Below are 14689 nucleotides of genomic sequence, written 5' to 3'. Positions count from 1 at the left end.
TTCCAGAGCTGAGATATTGAGATCCCACGTAGCATTTATGCTATTATAAATATCTCAATATCTCAGCTCTGGAAGGGTCTAGAGCCTCCATTTTTGCACTCAGGTCTAAGTCCCATGGCCCTCTATCAGAAACCAGAGTTTCAAGAAGATTGGAGAAACTTATTTTTTCGCACACAAAAAAAAAAAACAGGGGTAACACTGTCGTTTTTTTGGGGTCGAAATTTTGAGTTTCTCTGATCTTCTTGAAACTCTGGATTCTGATAGAGGGCCATGGGACTTAGACCTGAGTGCAAAAATGGAGGCTCTAGACCCTTCCAGAGCTGAGATATTGAGATCCCACGTAGCATTTATGCCATTATAAATATCTCAATATCTCAGCTCTGGAAGGGTCTAGAGCCTCCATTTTTGCACTCAGGTCTAAGTCCCATGGCCCTCTATCAGAATCCAGAGTTTCAAATAGATTGGAGAAACTTATTTTTTCGCACAAAAAAAAAAAACGAAAGGGTTACCACTGTCGTTTTTTTTTTTCTGGTCGAAATTTTGAGTTTCGATATCTCAGCTCTGGAAGGGTCTAGAGCATCCATTGTTGCACTCAGGTCTAAGTCTCATGGCCCTCTATCAGAATCCAGAGTTTTTAGAAGATTGGGGATACTTAATTTTTCGCCCGAAAAAAAAAAAAAAACGAAAGGGGTACCACTGTGGGTTTTTTTTCTGGTCGAAATTTTGAGTTTCGATATCTCAGCTCTGGAAGGGTCTAGAGCCTCCATTTTTGCACTCAGGTCTAAGTCTCGTGGCCCTCTATCAAAATCCAGAGTTTTGAGAAGATTGGGGATACTTAATTTTTCGCCCGGAAAAAAAACAGAAAGGGGTACCACTGTCGTTTTTTTTTTCTGTTCGAAAATTTGAGTTTCGATATCTCAGCTCTGGAAGGGTCTAGAGCCTCCATTGTTGCACTCAGGTCTAAGTCGCGTGGCCCTCTAACAGAATCCAGAGTTTTGAGAAGATTGGGGATACTTAATTTTTCACCGAAAATAAAAAAAACGAAAGGGGTACCACTGTCGTTTTTTTTTTCTGGTCGAAATTTTGAGTTTCGATATCTCAGCTCTGTAAGGGTCTAGAGCCTCCATTTTTGCACTCAGGTCTAAGTCTCATGGCCCTCTATCAGAATCCAGAGTTTTGAGAAGATTGGGGATACTTAATTTTTCGCCGAAAAAAAAAAAACGAAAGGGGTACCACTGTCGTTTTTTTTTTCTGGTCGAAATTTTGAGTTTCGATATCTCAGCTCTGGAAGGGTCTAGAGCCTCCATTTTTGCACTCAGGTCTAAGTCTCGTGGTCCTCTATCAGAATCCAGAGTTTTGAGAAGATTGGGGATACTTAATTTTTTGCCGAAAAAAAACAAAAACGAAAGGGGTACCACTGTCGTTTTTTTTTTTCTGGTCGAAATTTTGAGTTTCGATATCTCAGCTCTGGAAGGTTCTAGAGCCTCCATTTTTGCACTCAGGTCTAAGTCTCATGGCCCTCTATCAGAATCCAGAGTTTTGAGAAGATTGGGGATACTTAATTTTTCGCCGTTAAAAAAAAACGAAAGGGGTACCACTGTCGTTTTTTTTTTGGTCGAAATTTTGAGTTTCGATATCTCAGCTCTGGAAGGGTCTAGAGCCTCCATTTTTGCACTCAGGTCTAAGTCTCATGACCCTCTATCAAAATCCAGAGTTTTGAGAAGATTGGGGATACTTAATTTTTCGACGAAAAAAAAAAAACGAAAGGAGTACCACTGTTTTTGCATTTTGGCCCTCTATCATAATCCAGAGTTTTGAGAAGATTGGAGAAACTTAATTTTTCGCCCGAAAATGAAAAAAAAAAACGAAAGGGGTAACACTGTCGTTTTTTTTTCGGGTCGAAATTTTGAATTTTGATATCTCAGCTCTGGAAGGGTCTAGAGCCTCCATTTTTGCACTCAGGTCAAAGTCTCACAGCCCTCTATCATAATCCAGAGTTTTGAGAAGATTGGAGAAACTTAATTTTTCGCCCAAAAATGAAAAAAAACGAAAGGGGTAACACTGTCGTTTTTTTTCGGGTCGAAATTTTGAATTTTGATATCTCAGCTTTGGAAGGGTCTAGAGCCTCCATGTTTGCACTCAGGTCAAAGTCTCACGGCCCTCTATCATAATCCAGAGTTTTGAGAAGATTGGAGAAACTTAATTTTTCGCCCAAAAATGAAAAAAAAAACGAAAGGGGTAACACTGTCGTTTTTTTTTCGGGTCGAAATTTTGAATTATGATATCTCAGCTCTGGAAGGGTCTAGAGCCTCCATTTTTGCACTCAGGTCAAAGTCTCACAGCCCTCTATCATAATCCAGAGTTTTGAGAAGATTGGAGAAACTTAATTTTTCGCCCGAAAATGAAAAATAAACGAAAGGGGTAACACTGTCGTTTTTTTTTCGGGTCGAAATTTTGAATTTTGATATCTCAGCTCTGGAAGGGTCTAGAGCCTCCATTTTTGCACTCAGGTCAAAGTCTCACAGCCCTCTATCATAATCCAGAGTTTTGAGAAGATTGGAGAAACTTAATTTTTCGCCCGAAAATGAAAAAAAACGAAAGGGGTAACACTGTCGTTTTTTTTTTCGGGTTGAAATTTTGAATTTTGATATCTCAGCTCTGGAAGGGTCTAGAGCCTCCATTTTTGCACTCAGGTCAAAGTCTCGCGGCCCTCTATCATAATCCAGAGTTTTGAGAAGATTGGAGAAACTTAATTTTTCGCCCGAAAATGATAAAAAACGAAAGGGGTAACACTGTCGTTTTTTTTTCGGGTCGAAATTTTGAATTTTGATATCTCAGCTCTGGAAGGGTCTAGAGCCTCCATTTTTGCACTCAGGTCAAAGTCTCACAGGCCTCTATCATAATCCAGAGTTTTGAGAAGATTGGAGAAACTTAATTTTTCGCCCGAAAACAAAAAAAAAACGAAAGGGGTAACACTGTCGTTTTTTTTTTCGGGTCGAAATTTTGAATTTTGATATCTCAGCTCTGGAATGGTCTAGAGCCTCCATTTTTGCACTCAGGTCAAAGTCTTGTGGCCCTCTATCATAATCTAGAGTGTTGAGAAGATTGGAGAAACTTAATTTTTCGCCCAAAAATGAAAAAAAAAACGAAAGGGGTAACACTGTCGTTTTTTTTTTCGGGTCGAAATTTTGAATTTTGATATCTCAGCTTTGGAAGGGTCTAGAGCCTCCATGTTTGCACTCAGGTCAAAGTCTCACAGCCCTCTATCATAATCCAGAGTTTTGAGAAGATTGGAGAAACTTAATTTTTCGCCCGAAAATGAAAAAAAAAACGAAAGGGGTAACACTGTCGTTTTTTTTTTCGGGTCGAAATTTTGAATTTTGATATCTCAGCTTTGGAAGGGTCTAGAGCCTCCATTTTTGGACTCAGGTCAAAGTCTCACAGCCCTCTGTCATAATCCAGAGTTTTGAGAAGATTGGAGAAACGTAATTTTTCGCCCGAAAATGAAAAAAAACGAAAAGGGGTAACACTGTCGTTTTTTTTTTTCGGGTCGAAATTTTGAATGTTGATATCTCAGCTCTGGAAGGGTCTAGAGCATCCATTTTTGCACTCAGGTCAAAGTCTCACAGCCCTCTATCATAATCCAGAGTTTTGAGAAGATTGGAGAAACTTAATTTTTCGCCCGAAAATGAAAAAAAACGAAAGGGGTAACACTGTCGTTTTTTTTTCGGGTCGAAATTTTGAATTTTGATATCTCAGCTTTGGAAGGGTCTAGAGCCTCCATGTTTGCACTCAGGTCAAAGTATCACAGCACTCTATCATAATCCAGAGTTTTGAGAAGATTGGAGAAACTTAATTTTTCGCCCCAAAATGAAAAAAAACGAAAGGGGTAAGTAACACTGTCGGTTTTTTTTCGGGTCGAAATTTTGAATTTTGATATCTCAGCTCTGGAAGGGTCTAGAGCCTCCATTTTTGCACTCAGGTCAAAGTCTCACAGCCCTCTATCATAATCCAGAGTTTTCAGAAGATTGGAGAAACTTAATTTTTCGCCCAAAAATGAAAAAAAACGAAAGGGGTAACACTGTCGTTTTTTTTTCGGGTCGAAATTTTGAATTTTGATATCTCAGCTCTGGAAGGGTCTAGAGCCTCCATTTTTGCACTCAGGTCAAAGTCTCACAGCCCTCTATCATAATCCAGAGTTTTGAGAAGATTGGAGAAACTTAATTTTTCGCCCGAAAACGAAAAAAAACGAAAGGGGTAACACTGTCGTTTTTTTTCGGGTCAAAATTTTGAATTTTGATATCTCAGCTCTGGAAGGGTCTAGAGCCTCCATTTTTGCACTCAGGTCAAAGTCTCACAGCCCTCTATCATAATCCAGAGTTTTGAGAAGATTGGAGAAACTTAATTTTTCGCCCGAAAATGAAAAAAAACGAAAGGGGTAACACTGTCGTTTTTTTTTTCGGGTCGAAATTTTGAATTTTGATATCTCAGCTTTGGAAGGGTCTAGAGCCTCCATTTTTGCACTCAGGTCAAAGTCTCACAGCCCTCTGTCATAATCCAGAGTTTTGAGAAGATTGGAGAAACTTAATTTTTCGCCCGAAAATGAAAAAAAAAACGAAAGAGGTAACACTGTCGTTTTTTTTTTTCGGGTCGAAATTTTGAATTTTGATATCTCACCTCTGGAAGGGTCTAGAGCCTCCATTTTTGCACTCAGGTCAAAGTCTCGTGGCCCTCTATCATAATCCAGAGTTTTGAGAAGATTGGAGAAACTTAATTTTTCGGCCAAAAATGAAAAAAACGAAAGGGGTAACACTGTCGTTTTTTTTTTCGGGTCGAAATTTTGAATTTTGATATCTCAGCTTTGGAAGGGTCTAGAGCCTCCATTTTTGCACTCAGGTCAAAGTCTCACAGCCCTCTATCATAATCCAGAGTTTTGAGAAAATTGGAGAAACTTAATTTTTCGCCCGAAAATGAAAAAAAAACTAAAGGGGTAACACTGTCGTTTTTTTTTTCGGGTCGAAATTTTGAATTTTGATATCTCAGCTCTGAAAGGGTCTAGAGCCTCCATTTTTGCACTCAGGTCAAAGTCTCGCGGCCCTCTATCGTAATCCAGAGTTTTGAGAAGATTGGAGAAACTTAATTTTTCGCCCGAAAATGAAAAAAAACGAAAGGGGTAACACTGTCGTTTTTTTTTTCGGGTCGAAATTTTGAATTTTGATATCTCAGCTCTGGAAGGGTCTAGAGCCTCCATTTTTGCACTCAGGTCTAAGTCTCATGGCCCTCTATCATAATCCAGAGTTTTGAGAAGATTGGAGAAACTTAATTTTTCGCCGGAAAATGAAAAAAAAAACGAAAGGGGTAACACTGTCGTTTTTTTTTTTCGGGTCGAAATTTTGAATTTTGATATCTCACCTCTGGAAGGGTCTAGAGCCTCCATTTTTGCACTCAGGTCAAAGGCTCACAGCCCTCTATAATAATCCAGAGTTTTGAGAAGATTGGAGAAACTTAATTTTTCGCCCAAAAATGAAAAAAAAACGAAAGGGGTAACACTGTCGTTTTTTTTTCGGGTCGAAATTTAGAATTTTGATATCTCAGCTCTGGAAGGGTCTAGAGCCTCCATTTTTGCACTCAGGTCAAAGTCTCACAGCCCTCTATCATAATCCAGAGTTTTGAGAAGATTGGAGAAACTTAATTTTTCGCCTGAAAACGAAAAAACGAAAGGGGTAACACTGTAGTTTTTTTTCGGGTCGAAATTTTGAATTTTGATATCTCAGCTCTGGAAGGGTCTAGAGCCTCCATTTTTGCACTCAGGTCAAAGTCTCACAGCCCTCTGTCATAATCCAGAGTTTTGAGAAGATTGGAGAAACTTAATTTTTCGCCCGAAAATGAAAAAAAACGAAAGGGGTAACACTGTCGTTTTTTTTTTCGGGTCGAAATTTTGAATTTTGATATCTCAGCTTTGGAAGGGTCTAGAGCCTCCATTTTTGCACTCAGGTCAAAGTCTCACAGCCCTCTGTCATAATCCAGAGTTTTGAGAAGATCGGAGAAACTTAATTTTTCGCCCGAAAATGAAAAAAAACGAAAGGGGTAACACTGTCGTTTTTTTTCGGGTCAAAATTTTGAATTTTGATATCTCAGCTCTGGAAGGGTCTAGAGCCTCCATTTTTGCACTCAGGTCAAAGTCTCACAGCCCTCTATCATAATCCAGAGTTTTGAGAAGATTGGAGAAACTTAATTTTTCGCCCGAAAATGAAAAAAAACGAAAGGGGTAACACTGTCGTTTTTTTTTCGGGTCGAAATTTTGAATTTTGATATCTCAGCTTTGGAAGGGTCTAGAGCCTCCATTTTTGCACTCAGGTCAAAGTCTCACAGCCCTCTGTCATAATCCAGAGTTTTGAGAAGATTGGAGAAACTTAATTTTTCGCCCGAAAATGAAAAAAAAAACGAAAGAGGTAACATTGTCGTTTTTTTTTTTCGGGTCGAAATTTTGAATTTTGATATCTCACCTCTGGAAGGGTCTAGAGCCTCCATTTTTGCACTCAGGTCAAAGTCTCGTGGCCCTCTATCATAATCCAGAGTTTTGAGAAGATTGGAGAAACTTAATTTTTCGGCCAAAAATGAAAAAAACGAAAGGGGTAACACTGTCGTTTTTTTTTTCGGGTCGAAATTTTGAATTTTGATATCTCAGCTTTGGAAGGGTCTAGAGCCTCCATTTTTGCACTCAGGTCAAAGTCTCACAGCCCTCTATCATAATCCAGAGTTTTGAGAAAATTGGAGAAACTTAATTTTTCGCCCGAAAATGAAAAAAAAACTAAAGGGGTAACACTGTCGTTTTTTTTTTCGGGTCGAAATTTTGAATTTTGATATCTCAGCTCTGGAAGGGTCTAGAGCCTCCATTTTTGCACTCAGGTCAAAGTCTCGCGGCCCTCTATCGTAATCCAGAGTTTTGAGAAGATTGGAGAAACTTAATTTTTCGCCCGAAAATGAAAAAAAACGAAAGGGGTAACACTGTCGTTTTTTTTTTCGGGTCGAAATTTTGAATTTTGATATCTCAGCTCTGGAAGGGTCTAGAGCCTCCATTTTTGCACTCAGGTCTAAGTCTCATGGCCCTCTATCATAATCCAGAGTTTTGAGAAGATTGGAGAAACTTAATTTTTCACCGGAAAATGAAAAAAAAAACGAAAGGGGTAACACTGTCGTTTTTTTTTTTCGGGTCGAAATTTTGAATTTTGATATCTCACCTCTGGAAGGGTCTAGAGCCTCCATTTTTGCACTCAGGTCAAAGTCTCACAGCCCTCTATAATAATCCAGAGTTTTGAGAAGATTGGAGAAACTTAATTTTTCGCCCAAAAATGAAAAAAAAACGAAAGGGGTAACACTGTCGTTTTTTTTTCGGGTCGAAATTTAGAATTTTGATATCTCAGCTCTGGAAGGGTCTAGAGCCTCCATTTTTGCACTCAGGTCAAAGTCTCACAGCCCTCTATCATAATCCAGAGTTTTGAGAAGATTGGAGAAACTTAATTTTTCGCCTGAAAACGAAAAAACGAAAGGGGTAACACTGTAGTTTTTTTTCGGGTCGAAATTTTGAATTTTGATATCTCAGCTCTGGAAGGGTCTAGAGCCTCCATTTTTGCACTCAGGTCAAAGTCTCACAGCCCTCTGTCATAATCCAGAGTTTTGAGAAGATTGGAGAAACTTAATTTTTCGCCCGAAAATGAAAAAAAACGAAAGGGGTAACACTGTCGTTTTTTTTTTCGGGTCGAAATTTTGAATTTTGATATCTCAGCTTTGGAAGGGTCTAGAGCCTCCATTTTTGCACTCAGGTCAAAGTCTCACAGCCCTCTGTCATAATCCAGAGTTTTGAGAAGATCGGAGAAACTTAATTTTTCGCCCGAAAATGAAAAAAAACGAAAGGGGTAACACTGTCGTTTTTTTTCCGGGTCGAAATTTTGAATTTTGATATCTCAGCTCTGGAAGGGTCTAGAGCTTCCATTTTTGCACTCAGGTCAAAGTCTCACAGCCCTCTATCATAATCCAGAGTTTTGAGAAGATTGGAGAAACTTAATTTTTCGCCCAAAAATGAAAAAAAACGAAAGGGGTAACACTGTCGTTTTTTTTTCGGGTCGAAATTTTGAATTTTGATATCTCAGCTCTGGAAGGGTCTAGAGCCTCCATTTTTGCACTCAGGTCAAAGTCTCACAGCCCTCTATCATAATCCAGAGTTTTGAGAAGATTGGAGAAACTTAATTTTTCGCCCGAAAACGAAAAAACGAAAGGGGTAAAACTGTCGTTTTTTTTCGGGTCGAAATTTTGAATTTTGATATCTCAGCTCTGGAAGGGTCTAGAGCTTCGATTTTTGCACTCAGGTCAAAGTCTCACAGGCCTCTATCATAATCCAGAGTTTTGAGAAGATTGGAGAAACTTAATTTTTTGCCCGAAAATGAAAAAAAAAACGAAAGGGGTAACACTGTCGTTTTTTTTTTCGGGTCGAAATTTTGAATTTTGATATCTCACCTCTGGAAGGGTCTAGAGCCTCCATTTTAGCACTCAGGTCAAAGTCTCGTGGCCCTCTATCATAATCCAGAGTTTGGAGAAGATTGAAAAAACTTAATTTTTCGGCCAAAAATGAAAAAAATGAAAGGGGTAACACTGTCGTTTTTTTTTCTTGTCAAAATTTTGAATTTTGATATCTCAGCTCTGGAAGGGTCTAGAGCCTCCATTTTTGCACTCAGGTCAAAGTCTCTTGGCCCTCTATCATAATCCAGAGTTTTGAGAAGATTGGAGAAACTTAATTTTTCGCCCGAAAAAAAAAAAACGAAAGGGGTAACACTGTCGTTTTTTTTTCGGGTCGAAATTTTGAATTTTGATATCTCAGCTTTGGAAGGGTCTAGAGCCTCCATTTTTGCACTCAGGTCAAAGTCTCACAGCCCTCTATCATAATCCAGAGTTTTGAGAAGATTGGAGAAACTTAATTTTTCGCCCGAAAATGAAAAAAAACGAAAGGGGTAACACTGTCGTTTTTTTTTCGGGTCGAAATTTTGAATTTTGATATCTCAGCTTTGGAAGGGTCTAGAGCCTCCATTTTTGCACTCAGGTCAAAGTCTCACAGCCCTCTGTCATAATCCAGAGTTTTGAGAAGATTGGAGAAACTTAATTTTTCGCCCGAAAATGAAAAAAAACGAAAGGGGTAACACTGTCGTTTTTTTTTTCGGGTCGAAATTTTGAATTTTGATATCTCAGCTCTGGAAGGGTCTAGAGCCTCCATTTTTGCACTCAGGTCAAAGTCTCACAGCCCTCTATCATAATCCAGAGTTTTGAGAAGATTGGAGAAACTTAATTTTTCGCCAAAAAATGAAAAAAAGCGAAAGGGGTAACACTGTCGTTTTTTTTTTCGGGTCGAAATTTTGAATTTTGATATCTCAGCTCTGGAAGGGTCTAGAGCCTCCATTTTTGCACTCAGGTCAAAGTCTCACAGCCCTCTATCATAATCCAGAGTTTTGAGAAGATTGGAGAAACTTAATTTTTCGCCCGAAAATGAAAAAAAACGAAAGGGGTAACACTGTCGTTTTTTTTTTCGGGTCGAAATTTTGAATTTTGATATCTCAGCTTTGGAAGGGTCTAGAGCCTCCATTTTTGCACTCAGGTCAAAGTCTCACAGCCCTCTGTCATAATCCAGAGTTTTGAGAAGATTGGAGAAACTTAATTTTTCGCCCGAAAACAAAAAAAAAACGAAAGGGGTAACACTGTCGTTTTTTTTTCGGGTCGAAATTTTGAATGTTGATATCTCAGCTTTGGAAGGGTCTAGAGCCTCCATTTTTGCACTTAGGTCAAAGTCTCACAGCCCTCTATCATAATCCAGTGTTTTGAGAAGATTGGAGAAACGTAATTTTTCGCCCAAAAATGAAAAAAAGCGAAAGGGGTAACACTCGTTTTTTTTTCGGGTCGAAATTTTGAATTTTGATATCTCAGCTCTGGAAGGGTCTAGAGCCTCCATTTTTGCACTCAGGTCAAAGTCTCACAGCCCTCTATCATAATCCAGAGTTTTGAGAAGATTGGAGAAACTTAATTTTTCGCCCAAAAATGAAAAAAAGCGAAAGGGGTAACACTGTCGTTTTTTTTTCGGGTCGAAATTTTGAATTTTGATATCTCAGCTCTGGAAGGGTCTAGAGCCTCCATTTTTGCACTCAGGTCAAAGTCTCACAGCCCTCTATCATAATCCAAAGTTTTGAGAAGATTGGAGAAACTTAATTTTTCGCCCAAAAATGAAAAAAAAAACGAAAGGGGTAACAATGTCGTTTTCTTTTTTCGGGTCGAAATTTTGAATTTTGATATCTCAGCTCTGGAAGGGTCTAGAGCCTCCATTTTTGCACTCAGGTCAAAGTCTCACAGCCCTCTATCATAATCCAGAGTTTTGAGAAGATTGGAGAAACTTAATTTTTCGCCCGAAAATGAAAAAAAACGAAAGGGGTAACACTGTCGTTTTTTTTTCGGGTCGAAATTTTGAATTTTGATATCTCAGCTTTGGAAGGGTCTAGAGCCTATATTTTTGCACTCAGGTCAAAGTCTCACAGCCCTCTATCATAATCCAGAGTTTTGAGAAGATTGGAGAAACTTAATTTTTCGCCCGAAAATGAAAAAAAACGAAAGGGGTAACACTGTCGTTTTTTTTTCGGGTCGAAATTTTGAATTTTGATATCTCACCTCTGGAAGGGTCTAGAGCCTCCATTTTTGCACTCAGGTCAAAGTCTCGTTGCCCTCTATCATAATCCAGAGTTTTGAGAAGATTGGAGAAACTTAATTTTTCGCCCAAAAATGAAAAAAAGCGAAAGGGGTAACACTGTCGTTTTTTTTTTCGGGTCGAAATTTTGAATTTTGATATCTCAGCTCTGGAAGGGTCTAGAGCCTCCATTTTTGCACTCAGGTCAAAGTCTCGTGGCCCTCTATCATAATCCAGAGTTTTGAGAAGATTGGAGAAACTTAATTTTTCGCCCGAAAATGAAAAAAAACGAAAGGGGTAACACTGTCGTTTTTTTTTTCGGGTCGAAATTTTGAATTTTGATATCTCAGCTCTGGAAGGGTCTAGAGCCTCCATTTTTGCACTCAGGTCAAAGTCTCACAGCCCTCTATCATAATCCAGAGTTTTGAGAAGATTGGAGAAACTTAATTTTTCGCCCAAAAATGAAAAAAAGCGAAAGGGGTAACACTGTCGTTTTTTTTTCGGGTCGAAATTTTGAATTTTGATATCTCAGCTCTGGAAGGGTCTAGAGCCTCCATTTTTGCACTCAGGTCAAAGTCTCACAGCCCTCTATCATAATCCAGAGTTTTGAGAAGATTGGAGAAACTTAATTTTTCGCCCAAAAATGAAAAAAAGCGAAAGGGGTAACACTGTCGTTTTTTTTTCGGGTCGAAATTTTGAATTTTGATATCTCAGCTCTGGAAGGGTCTAGAGCCTCCATTTTTGCACTCAGGTCAAAGTCTCACAGCCCTCTATCATAATCCAAAGTTTTGAGAAGATTGGAGAAACTTAATTTTTCGCCCGAAAATGAAAAAAAACGAAAGGGGTAAGTAACACTGTCGTTTTCTTTTTTCGGGTCGAAATTTTGAATTTTGATATCTCAGCTCTGGAAGGGTCTAGAGCCTCCATTTTTGCACTCAGGTCAAAGTCTCACAGCCCTCTATCATAATCCAGAGTTTTGAGAAATTTGGAGAAACTTAATTTTTCGCCCGAAAATGAAAAAAAACGAAAGGGGTAACACTGTCGTTTTTTTTTTCGGGTCGAAATTTTGAATTTTGATATCTCAGCTTTGGAAGGGTCTAGAGCCTCCATTTTTGCACTCAGGTCAAAGTCTCACAGCCCTCTGTCATAATCCAGAGTTTTGAGAAGATCGGAGAAACTTAATTTTTCGCCCGAAAATGAAAAAAAACGAAAGGGGTAACACTGTCGTTTTTTTTCCGGGTCGAAATTTTGAATTTTGATATCTCAGCTCTGGAAGGGTCTAGAGCTTCCATTTTTGCACTCAGGTCAAAGTCTCACAGCCCTCTATCATAATCCAGAGTTTTGAGAAGATTGGAGAAACTTAATTTTTCGCCCAAAAATGAAAAAAAACGAAAGGGGTAACACTGTCGTTTTTTTTTCGGGTCGAAATTTTGAATTTTGATATCTCAGCTCTGGAAGGGTCTAGAGCCTCCATTTTTGCACTCAGGTCAAAGTCTCACAGCCCTCTATCATAATCCAGAGTTTTGAGAAGATTGGAGAAACTTAATTTTTCGCCCGAAAACGAAAAAACGAAAGGGGTAAAACTGTCGTTTTTTTTCGGGTCGAAATTTTGAATTTTGATATCTCAGCTCTGGAAGGGTCTAGAGCTTCGATTTTTGCACTCAGGTCAAAGTCTCACAGGCCTCTATCATAATCCAGAGTTTTGAGAAGATTGGAGAAACTTAATTTTTTGCCCGAAAATGAAAAAAAAAACGAAAGGGGTAACACTGTCGTTTTTTTTTTCGGGTCGAAATTTTGAATTTTGATATCTCACCTCTGGAAGGGTCTAGAGCCTCCATTTTAGCACTCAGGTCAAAGTCTCGTGGCCCTCTATCATAATCCAGAGTTTGGAGAAGATTGAAAAAACTTAATTTTTCGGCCAAAAATGAAAAAAATGAAAGGGGTAACACTGTCGTTTTTTTTTCTTGTCAAAATTTTGAATTTTGATATCTCAGCTCTGGAAGGGTCTAGAGCCTCCATTTTTGCACTCAGGTCAAAGTCTCTTGGCCCTCTATCATAATCCAGAGTTTTGAGAAGATTGGAGAAACTTAATTTTTCGCCCGAAAAAAAAAAAACGAAAGGGGTAACACTGTCGTTTTTTTTTCGGGTCGAAATTTTGAATTTTGATATCTCAGCTTTGGAAGGGTCTAGAGCCTCCATTTTTGCACTCAGGTCAAAGTCTCACAGCCCTCTATCATAATCCAGAGTTTTGAGAAGATTGGAGAAACTTAATTTTTCGCCCGAAAATGAAAAAAAACGAAAGGGGTAACACTGTCGTTTTTTTTTCGGGTCGAAATTTTGAATTTTGATATCTCAGCTTTGGAAGGGTCTAGAGCCTCCATTTTTGCACTCAGGTCAAAGTCTCACAGCCCTCTGTCATAATCCAGAGTTTTGAGAAGATTGGAGAAACTTAATTTTTCGCCCGAAAATGAAAAAAAACGAAAGGGGTAACACTGTCGTTTTTTTTTTCGGGTCGAAATTTTGAATTTTGATATCTCAGCTCTGGAAGGGTCTAGAGCCTCCATTTTTGCACTCAGGTCAAAGTCTCACAGCCCTCTATCATAATCCAGAGTTTTGAGAAGATTGGAGAAACTTAATTTTTCGCCAAAAAATGAAAAAAAGCGAAAGGGGTAACACTGTCGTTTTTTTTTTCGGGTCGAAATTTTGAATTTTGATATCTCAGCTCTGGAAGGGTCTAGAGCCTCCATTTTTGCACTCAGGTCAAAGTCTCACAGCCCTCTATCATAATCCAGAGTTTTGAGAAGATTGGAGAAACTTAATTTTTCGCCCGAAAATGAAAAAAAACGAAAGGGGTAACACTGTCGTTTTTTTTTTCGGGTCGAAATTTTGAATTTTGATATCTCAGCTTTGGAAGGGTCTAGAGCCTCCATTTTTGCACTCAGGTCAAAGTCTCACAGCCCTCTGTCATAATCCAGAGTTTTGAGAAGATTGGAGAAACTTAATTTTTCGCCCGAAAACAAAAAAAAAACGAAAGGGGTAACACTGTCGTTTTTTTTTCGGGTCGAAATTTTGAATGTTGATATCTCAGCTTTGGAAGGGTCTAGAGCCTCCATTTTTGCACTTAGGTCAAAGTCTCACAGCCCTCTATCATAATCCAGTGTTTTGAGAAGATTGGAGAAACGTAATTTTTCGCCCAAAAATGAAAAAAAGCGAAAGGGGTAACACTCGTTTTTTTTTCGGGTCGAAATTTTGAATTTTGATATCTCAGCTCTGGAAGGGTCTAGAGCCTCCATTTTTGCACTCAGGTCAAAGTCTCACAGCCCTCTATCATAATCCAGAGTTTTGAGAAGATTGGAGAAACTTAATTTTTCGCCCAAAAATGAAAAAAAGCGAAAGGGGTAACACTGTCGTTTTTTTTTCGGGTCGAAATTTTGAATTTTGATATCTCAGCTCTGGAAGGGTCTAGAGCCTCCATTTTTGCACTCAGGTCAAAGTCTCACAGCCCTCTATCATAATCCAAAGTTTTGAGAAGATTGGAGAAACTTAATTTTTCGCCCAAAAATGAAAAAAAAAACGAAAGGGGTAACAATGTCGTTTTCTTTTTTCGGGTCGAAATTTTGAATTTTGATATCTCAGCTCTGGAAGGGTCTAGAGCCTCCATTTTTGCACTCAGGTCAAAGTCTCACAGCCCTCTATCATAATCCAGAGTTTTGAGAAGATTGGAGAAACTTAATTTTTCGCCCGAAAATGAAAAAAAACGAAAGGGGTAACACTGTCGTTTTTTTTTCGGGTCGAAATTTTGAATTTTGATATCTCAGCTTTGGAAGGGTCTAGAGCCTATATTTTTGCACTCAGGTCAAAGTCTCACAGCCCTCTATCATAATCCAGAGTTTTGAGAAGATTGGAGAAACTTAATTTTTCGCCCGAAAATGAAAAAAAACGAAAGGGGTAACACTGTCGTTTTTTTTTCGG

This window comes from Pimephales promelas, chromosome 12, assembly GCF_988280905.1.
Source record: "Pimephales promelas chromosome 12, fPimPro1.hap1.1, whole genome shotgun sequence".
NCBI lineage: Eukaryota > Metazoa > Chordata > Actinopteri > Cypriniformes > Leuciscidae > Pimephales > Pimephales promelas.
Note: the sequence above shows the minus strand (reverse complement) of the source record.